Here is a 9,565-nt window from a genome sequence, read left to right as displayed (position 1 = left end):
CATGAGAATACATAATCTAATAATCTGAAAGAATTGAAAGAATGGCTTTTATGAGTCTCTGAGTATTTTTCATTATTATATGATCATCCATGAAAAGGCCTGTTTATATCCTTCCCAACTGTATAGTTAATATTCTTGGTCAACACCATAATTCAAAGGCATCAATTCTTCTACTGTCTTCCTTATTCTTTGTCTAGCTTTCTAATGCAAATGAGGCTATTAAAAACACCTTGGCTTGTGTTAGGCACACCTTAATCCTCAAAGTGACATCTTTGTTTTTTAAACCTTTAAAAAGATCTTTTGCAGCAAATTTGCTCAATGCAATGCATCATTTGATTTCTTGACTGCTGCTTCCATGGATGTTGATTGTAGATCCAGGCAAAATGAAATCCTTGAAAACTTCAGTGTTTTCTCCATTTATCATGATGTTGCTTAGTGGTCCATTTGTAAGATTTTTGTTTTATGTTGAAGTGTAATCCATACTAAAGACTGTGATCCTTGGTCTTCATCAATAAGTGCTTCAAGTCCCCTTCACTTTCAGCAAGCAAGGTTGTGTTATTTGCATATCCCCGGTTGTTAATGAGTCTCCCTCTAATCCTGATGCCACATTCTTCCGCATATAGTCCAGCTTCTTGGATTATTTGCTCAGCATGCAGATTGAATAAATATGCTGAAAGGATACAACCCTCACACATACCTTCCCTGACTTTAGTCCACCCAGTATCCCCTTTTTCTGTTCTAATGACTGCCTCTCAGCCTAAGTACAGGTTTCTCACAAGCATGATTAAGTGTTCTGGAATTCCCATTCTTAGTAATGTTATTCATAATTTGTTATGATACACATAGTCGAATGCCTTTGCATAGTCGATAAAACACAGGTAAATATCTTTCTGGTATTCTCTGCTTTCAGCCATGATCCATCTGATAGCAGTAATGATAGCTCTTGCTCCAAGTCCTCTTCTGAATCCAGCTTGAATTTCTGGCTGCTCCCTGTCGATGTACTTCTGCAACCAGTTTTGAATGATCTTCAGCAAAATTTTATTTGTGTGTGGTATTAATGATACATTTAGATAATTTCTACATTCTGTTGGATCACCATTCTTTGGAATGGGTGCAAATATGAATCTCTTCCAGTCAGTTGGCCCAGTAGCTGTCTTCCAAATTTCTTGGCATAGATGAGTGAGCACTTTAGTCCATTTATTTTTTTAATGCACATTTTAAATAATTCGGTGATTTTATTGATGTTATTTCTTTTTTCCATGGCCTTTCTAATTCTATTCCACCTGAGATCTTCTCTTATATGTGTCAGTGAGACACAAATTAGAAGAAGCAATAAGGTTACAAGAATACTGTGGCCAACTACTGCCATCAACACCACCACCTCCCTCTTCTTCTATACAATTGATAAAAACTCAGTACTCAACTGTATTTAAAACACCATATTCCAACATTGATTATCAACCTCTTTTTTCCCATTCAGTCAGTAAATAACCTGAATCGTAGCATAAGGTGTAACAGCTATAATATCTAGATATTTTGTACATCTCTAATCTGGAAAAATCTTTTTTACTGATCTATCCTTCCCTATCCCTTCTTTGTTGGGCTCATTTCCTCTTTCTCTTACTTTAGAAAGCCTTATTAAAACTTTAAAATATGAGTTACAAACCTATGCATGTGTTGCAATAGTGCTCCATCCAATGTATACCATTTTCATCATTTATTATTCTACTTTGCAATTATCTTGTTATTGTCCAAATCTGCACTGGACTATAATCCTTATAAAGGTATCCCCTGTACATATGGTTCACTGCCACAGCCTTAGTACCTGTCACAGTACTTACTACCTTGTAAGGTCTTGATAATTATGTCTTGATAGTTATTCCTTGATCATGTACTTGATAATTATTTGTAGAGAAACCAGTATGTATCCTAGACTGACTTTACCCATTAAACCCTCCAAAGAGTTACATATATACATTTTTATTTAGTTCAATTCAATTAAGTGTAAATTTCTAGAGTTCTTCAAGAATCTGTAAGATAAACTGGTGACATCCAGAGCTATTTCTATAAAAAGATTTAGAAATATTGGCCCTGAGCTCCTTCAGTGAAAAATCCCAGTAGAGGTGTAATATATAATTTCTTAAGGATTAAATTTTATCAACAAGCAGTAAGCCCTCAAAACAAGACTTACTTTTTATTGATTTTTGAGCATGTACTATAGCGGGGGTTAAAAATGCTAAGTATATTTGAAATATGATGAGTCAGCACAGCAAATCTGGTGGTAGTGATATCTAGAATCTAAGCAACCCAGTCTAGACCACGAATTCTCATACACAGAGATAAAAATAACTTAACCTATGCTGACAGAGAGGAAAATTCTTTGCTATGTAGGTAATGGCTGGATTTTATATGTAGAATATACTTCTATAAAGTAGTTTAAAATAAGAGAGAGGAGATTAAATAGTTAAATTCAATAACCTGTGTTGCTGTAACCAAAGAAAATGTTTTATTTACCCTTTTTTGGGGGGGGTGGTGGGGATGTTTAGGTAATTCTGAATAGGTCCACTTTATACAGCCTACTTTATCTATATCCATTTACTCATAGACTCCTACTTATCCAATTTGCATTTCGCTAAGGTCTTAGGCTGAAGTAAAGGTAGCTGAATGGATCATAGCTCCATAGAGCTGTCTCCTGGAAACTCTAAAAATGCTTAACGTATCACACTGAACATACAAAGTAGGTTGCCTGAGCAAGATTTTAATCAATTATGGACTCTATTAGTCTTATCCAAGGAAAACCTTAGGGTGAATCATTTCTTTCACTTGATCTTGAGTTACATGATTTATATAAGTTATACCAGCCTATTGGCTTTTTTGGTGTTACCAGTGAACCTCAGAATAATCCTTGAGAAATTTGTCAGAACCTGACTTAAAAAAAAAAAAAAAAAAAAACCTCCAAATTATATTAGGACTTAAATTTATTTCCCCAGGTAACTCATTGCACTGAACAAGGAGCACAGTGGGCAAACCCCACCTTCATTGCTAACTTTGTGGTATGAATCCAATTCGGAAACTGGGAAAATTGACCCAATTTTCACCTTCCTACTTCTCCATCTTTGTTGCCAGGTGCTCATGTGGCACGCTCTGTCTCCAACCTTAGCCACCCAGAGCTGGACCAGAGCTCACAAGTTAGATTGACATCATCTTTCAGACCAGCTGCCCATGCAGTGTTTCTAGAACCCCAGACACCCAGAACAAGGCCAGAGTTCACACTTTAGAAGGATACCTTCTTTTAGGCTGCTGGCTTTCACCAACCCCGTGGTTTTATTAATTCACTGGGGTGACTCACAGAATTCATGGAGAGTATATGGAACCAACTCATTTTTTTTTTTTTATATGGAACCAACTCAATAGCAATGGATTTGGTTTTTGGTTTATACCATACTTATAACTACAGATTCATTATAACCAAAAAGAATACAAACAAAGAGATGCATAGGGTGAGATCTGGGAGGGGTTCCTGTGTGCATTTCAGTGCCCCAAAGATGGATGTGCTACTGTCTCCCATGAATGGTCACCAATCAGGAATCTCCTCTGAGTCTTTAGGGCTCAGGGCTCTGATTGCCTAATTAAGTGGCAATCACAGATTCTAGCGTGCCTCATGAGGTTTAGTCAGCATTGGACCCCCAGAGAGTTCCTCTTAGTCTAGTCAGCCTCATTGATTAGCCTCAAATGTTGATATCACTTGAAAGAACCAAAAATAAAGGCCGAATGATATTCCATAAGGTGATTCCACACCTTGCACCCATCTTTGAAACTCCAACTAAATTAATTGTCCACATCAACTCTCTAATTTCTCTCAGAGAAATTTGCTCATTTTCTTCTTGCCTGTATTACTTATATTAATTGTATCATAATTTGAATGTTTTTTCTTTTAATTTCTTTGGCTTCAGTGGACTGTAAGCTCCTCTTGGGCAGAGCGTACACATGCAAATAATTACTGACAACTGTATAGACACGTGTGTACCGCATCACATCATCTTATGCTACCTTTCATTTCAGCAGGACCTGTATGTATTAGTTCTTTACAAGCAGAAACTCAGCTTGCATTGACAGTAACCCATTTCAAATCTATGCCATGGTCTCTTTATATTCATTCCAGAAACTTCCCCACAACTGAAAGTGCCCACTTAGCTTATGTACAACTCAGCTCAGAAATTCTGGAGAGTTCTTGTCTTTGGGGCCAACTCTCTCATGGGGACAGGAGCTTGGACAGAAATGCTCCATCTTCCTGTCCCTCAAGGTGGTCATTTTGGAAGGGAGTATTCACACCCCTCAGGAAGTTTCCACTAAATTTAACTCCATTACCCACAATAACATTACAATAACACCCCCCAATATTCGCTTTTCTTTCTTCCCCTTTTCTCCAAAATTTGCAAAAAAAAAAAAAAATGACTTAAAAATAAACAGATGTTACTGTGGGAGAAACACTCAGAAAAGGAGGGTGAGAATGGCTATACAACTTAAAGAAAGCAATTAATGTCAATGAATTGTACGTGTAGAAATGGATGAATTGGTGTATGTTTTGCTGTGTATATTCTCAACCACAACAAAAAAGTTTAAAAATAATGAAAAACAAAGCAAAACAAAAACTAAACAGATAAATGCCAGTATCTAACAAAAATTTAAAGCCTTCCAAAGTGAATTTGATTAAGCAAACTTATTATAGTTATTGTCTCAAAAATTACATACCATTTTATGAATATTTTGAATTAAAAACTTTAAATATTATTTTTATTCTCAAATAAATAAAAAATAATTAATTTTTCCTGCAGAAGTAAATAATTTCTATAATATATGAGTGGATGATCATAAAACTTTCAAGATGGAGCTTATTAAATGTAGGTAAGAACTCAGTAAAGCACTTGAGTAACATGAGTCCAAGACTTGGCATAATTCAAATATAATCTCTTTCACTATCTTCGTGTGTGTGTGTGTGTATTTATGTGCATATATCTTTGCATTCATATATATTTAACATATAATATTTATATTTAATATATAATAGCTGTATAGTTATTATTTAATATATAAGAATATATTATGTTAAACCTAACTCATTTAACACTATTTTTTATGGAGCTCCCCATACATGACTGCCCGTATCTTTTTTTCTAAATTCAAGTTGTAAACTAAGACCCTTTCCAATATTTTTTTTTAATAAAAAATAAGGTAAAACATGAAGTAAGAAAGAATGTGGAACACAACTAGTTTCTTAATAATTAACTATTCCTTCAGTTATAAAAATTAGTAAGCAGAATTTAGAAAAATAAGGACCATAAAAAGTTAAATATTATATCAATTCTCCAAATTCTTATGCCATGACTCCTAAAATGCATGCAGATTTGATTTTGAATAAAATAAATATACTACCTATTTATACATAAAATAAAACATATTTATAAGAAAAAGTAAACGGTTTAATTATTTTTTTAAATTTCCAATTCAATTAACACTAAGATAAAACTTGTCAGGATGTGCTCTGATGCTCTAAAACCTGGTAATCAAGTGGACTAGAAACTTGTTTTTAAGAAATCCAGAATCTCAAACCCCACTGATGCCTGCTGAATCAGAAACTGAATTTTCACAAAATCCCCAGGTGATCCCTATGCACAAATTTTTACCACTCATTGACAACTTTAGAATTGGCAGAGAATCCCACTTCAAAGAAAAGGTTAGACAACTGGGGAAGTATTCTCCAGAGCTTGTTTCCCTGAGAAATGGAAATCCTTGGAGAGTATGTGCCCTGCGTGATTTGGTGCCTGGTATTTTTTTTTTTTATTATTTTATAGCTAAGCTATAGGGTCGCTATGAGTTGGGATCGATTTGACAGCAACAGGTTTGATGTTTTTTATATTTAAACCCAGGATCACTGGGGGTGTAGTGGTTGAGAGCGTAGCTACTAATCCACCAGCCATTCCAAGGGAGAAAGCTGTGGCAGTCTGCTTTCTTAAAGATTTACACCCTTGGAAACTCTAAGGGGCAACTCTACTCTGTTCTACAGAGTTGCTATGAGTTGAAGTCTACTGGAGGGCAACAGGCTTCGGTTTTTTTATATCTAAGGTTTTTTTTTTTTTTTTTTTTAAGCCCAGAGCAAACCTCCATAGCCCAGCAGTCAGAACTGCTCAGATGATAGTGAAAGGCGAGGCTGTTTACTACCTTGAAGCTGGAGAAATGAAAACTGAAAATTTGCAGTTGGAGATGCTGACCTGTGATGCAGACCACCTTCTAATGTGACTCTGCATTCAAGACTGTGCCTTGCCCTCTCAGCACTAAAGATAGTGGGATGCTGGCTACCTGAGACTGCCAACACCAACATTCTTGCCCTTTTCCTATAAGTTAAATAGAGCCAGTTGCTTATGAAATTTTGCATTGAGGTTTCCAGGAAGAAGAAAGGTGAGTGTGTTCACCCACCCTTACGATTTGAATCACTACTAGGTCTGGAAGCAAGCTCTATGGAAATTCAGTCAAATATCACATTCAATAATTTTATTCATTCATTCATTCACTTATTTGTAAAATGCCTTTTAATCACTTGTGATGCGCCGGACGCTGGGGATACAAAGGAAAATAAGATTGACCTGGTATATCAGCTAGCCTATAGTATAGACCATGGCCTAAAAATGTGCCATTGTAGAAATTACAGGTGCTTTCTGAGTTGTAATAAGAAGGTCCAATCTATTCTAAGGACTTGGAGAATGTTTTCCTGATTATATGATTAAATGAGAAATGAAAATAAATAATATTTTACCAGGCAGAAGAAAGGTGAGTGTGTTCACCCTGCACTTGCGATTTGGACTACTAGGTGTCTAGCAAATAACCATGGGAATGCTGTCAAACATTACTCTCAATACCTTTGTTCATTCATTCATTTGTAAAATATTCTTTAATCTGTTATGAAGTAGTATGGTATCCTTAAATCTTTCAAACGCCATACACAAAACATGTCTCTCTTCCCTTTAAATCCCCTTCTGATTTATAAAGATGCCTGCTTATTATCCCATTAGTTTTTAGATGGTATGAGGATTATTACCCATCACACTCTCAATATTCTATTTCTATAAATGCAATCTGAAACTCCAGTTGCTTTATAAACCAGTCAGATATTCTATGGGCTTCACTGAGTTTATAAGGATTTATGCTTTTATTTTGTCTCCATATGAATTGCACTCAAGCTACACATCTTTTGTAAAAAAATTAATATTTTAAAATAAGTTTAGAAGTTAACAAATTATTTTCCTGTTAAGGAGTCCTGGTGGAATAGTGATTAAGATCTCTCCTGTTAACCAAAAAGTTGGCAGTTCACATCCACCAGCCACTCCTTGAAAACTCTAGGGGGCAGTTCTACTCTGCCCTTTAGGGTAGCTGGGAGTTGCAATCGACTCTACAGCAATGGGTTCCCTGTCAAATTTCAACTTATTTTTCACCGTACTCAGTCAGTGTCTGGATCAATTTGCCCAGTTGTTGCAGTTCTTTAGGGCCTAGGGTATAGAAACTTGGGCATTCTTTTTGAGCACAGAGTGTGTACTGTAACATGGGGGCCCAGCATTCTTCAAATCCAACCTTAATGCATGAAAGGAAAACTTCAAGGAGAGACTCTAATTTCCAGGAGCTCTTTTTCAACTGTGTCAACCTTATGATGATCATTACAATTCAACTAAGTAAAAGACAAGAAGGAAAAACTTTGGGTATTTAGGAAGTTTGTGAGTTTACCTCGTTCTTTGATATATGATTTACAACCTTGCCTAGCTTGCTTTAGCCAGATTCTTTATTGCCACTGTCATATACATCCAATTTTTAATTACCTAGATTGTATAATAGAAAAGGAAACCTTTATTCTTAATATATCCGTGCATTCATAGAGGACACTATTATTTTTTTCCACAAGCAAAGATAGTTTTGAGGCCCTCAAAGATGAATCTTACGAAGATTAGGTTAAGACAAATAAGTAATAGAGAAGAGATTTTTGAAATAAATAAAAGCTCGAAGATATTTGGTTCCTTAGCTCTGAATCGGAAACCCTGCTGGCAAAGTGCTACTGCTGTTAAACAAAAGGTTGGCAGTTCGAATCCACCAGGCACACCTTGGAAATTCTATGGGGCAGTTCTACTCTGTCCTTTAGGGTCGCTACGAGTTGGAATCAACTTGACGGCAAAGGGTATAGCACAGCTCTGTATCAGTTAGGGAACATATTCAAAAGTTTTATGCCTTTTGAGTTCACTCCAACTGCATTTCCATGTTATGCTTCATTACAGTGACTATTAGGCATCCTTAACATCCAATCTCTGCCACAATAATATTGTGCTACTCCTCAACACAGTCATGTTGAGAAGTATTAACAATCAATTCAACTTTCCACTGCATTTATTGACTATTCCCTCCAGCTTTACTTTATTTGTAAATTAAATGATCAAGGCATCTGCAAATTAAGCTGAAATGTTGCAAAATATGTAGATTCTGAGTTCCATTAGAGCAGGGGATGTATGATTTTGATTTTCATATCACTAAGCTCAGTGCATCATCTTGACACCTCTCAGTAATGTTTGCTGAAAAAGAGAAAAAGACAGTAATAGAGAGAGGAAGAAAGAAGCAAAAAGACAAGTAAGAGAAAGGAAGAAATCCTGAAGCTCTCCATTTGAAGCATGTCACTAAACTGACTTTCTTAACCCAATAGTTCCCAAGCGTGGTTAATCATCAGCATTGCCTCCACAGCTTTGTTTTATATGTATTTTGGTTTTAGGAAGTTCAGATCTTTATACCTCAGCCTCACAGATTCCGATTCAATATGGAAAGGAGATCTGTATTAAACTAAATAAATAGACAAAAATCTCTCCAGATGAGTTGAGAAAATTTTCAAAGTTGATGAATAAAGAGGTTTGAGAAAATTTTTTTAAGTTCCAGAAGCTACTAAGAAAGGAACTGAAATAGAATATGATGCTCAAATGTTGAAACGATAGCAGAGATGGTAGCACTGGTGTAACTAAGCTAATTCCACGTGTTGTATAACAGAAAGTTCAGATAATGTTCAAAATTGATAACTCTAGTAATAGCAATATGAGCGAATTATTTAGAGATATGGAAGTAGCCATCAGAAGAACTAGAAACAGAAACTAGTTGTGGAAGTGATTCTACGAAGATTAAGATGTCTCTGGGGATCAGGACAAGCATAGGGAAGGGTAATTGAAGAACTTTTATTTTTCCTTTAATCATGTTAACATTTTTACATTCACAATTTTTATAAATACTGTAATCACACTAGATGACTCTGATGATAAACCACACTGGGAAACCTCTGAGTTAATTATGATCTTTGCATTCAAGTGTGTTCTTCTACATCTGTCTGTAAAGCAGCCAGCCCACATAACTGTCTCATCCACAAGGATATTATGGGAGCTGGTGCCACCTGCCTGCGTAAAATGAAGATGAACTGTGTCCCTGTCATTTTCATAATGAACAATTGAACTAGTGGTCTTGATCTTAATATTCCTCTGACTTGAGACAAGTT

The sequence above is a fragment of the Loxodonta africana genome, chromosome 15 (assembly GCF_030014295.1).
Source record: "Loxodonta africana isolate mLoxAfr1 chromosome 15, mLoxAfr1.hap2, whole genome shotgun sequence".
Taxonomy (NCBI): Eukaryota; Metazoa; Chordata; class Mammalia; order Proboscidea; family Elephantidae; genus Loxodonta; species Loxodonta africana.
This window is presented reverse-complemented; position numbering follows the sequence as displayed.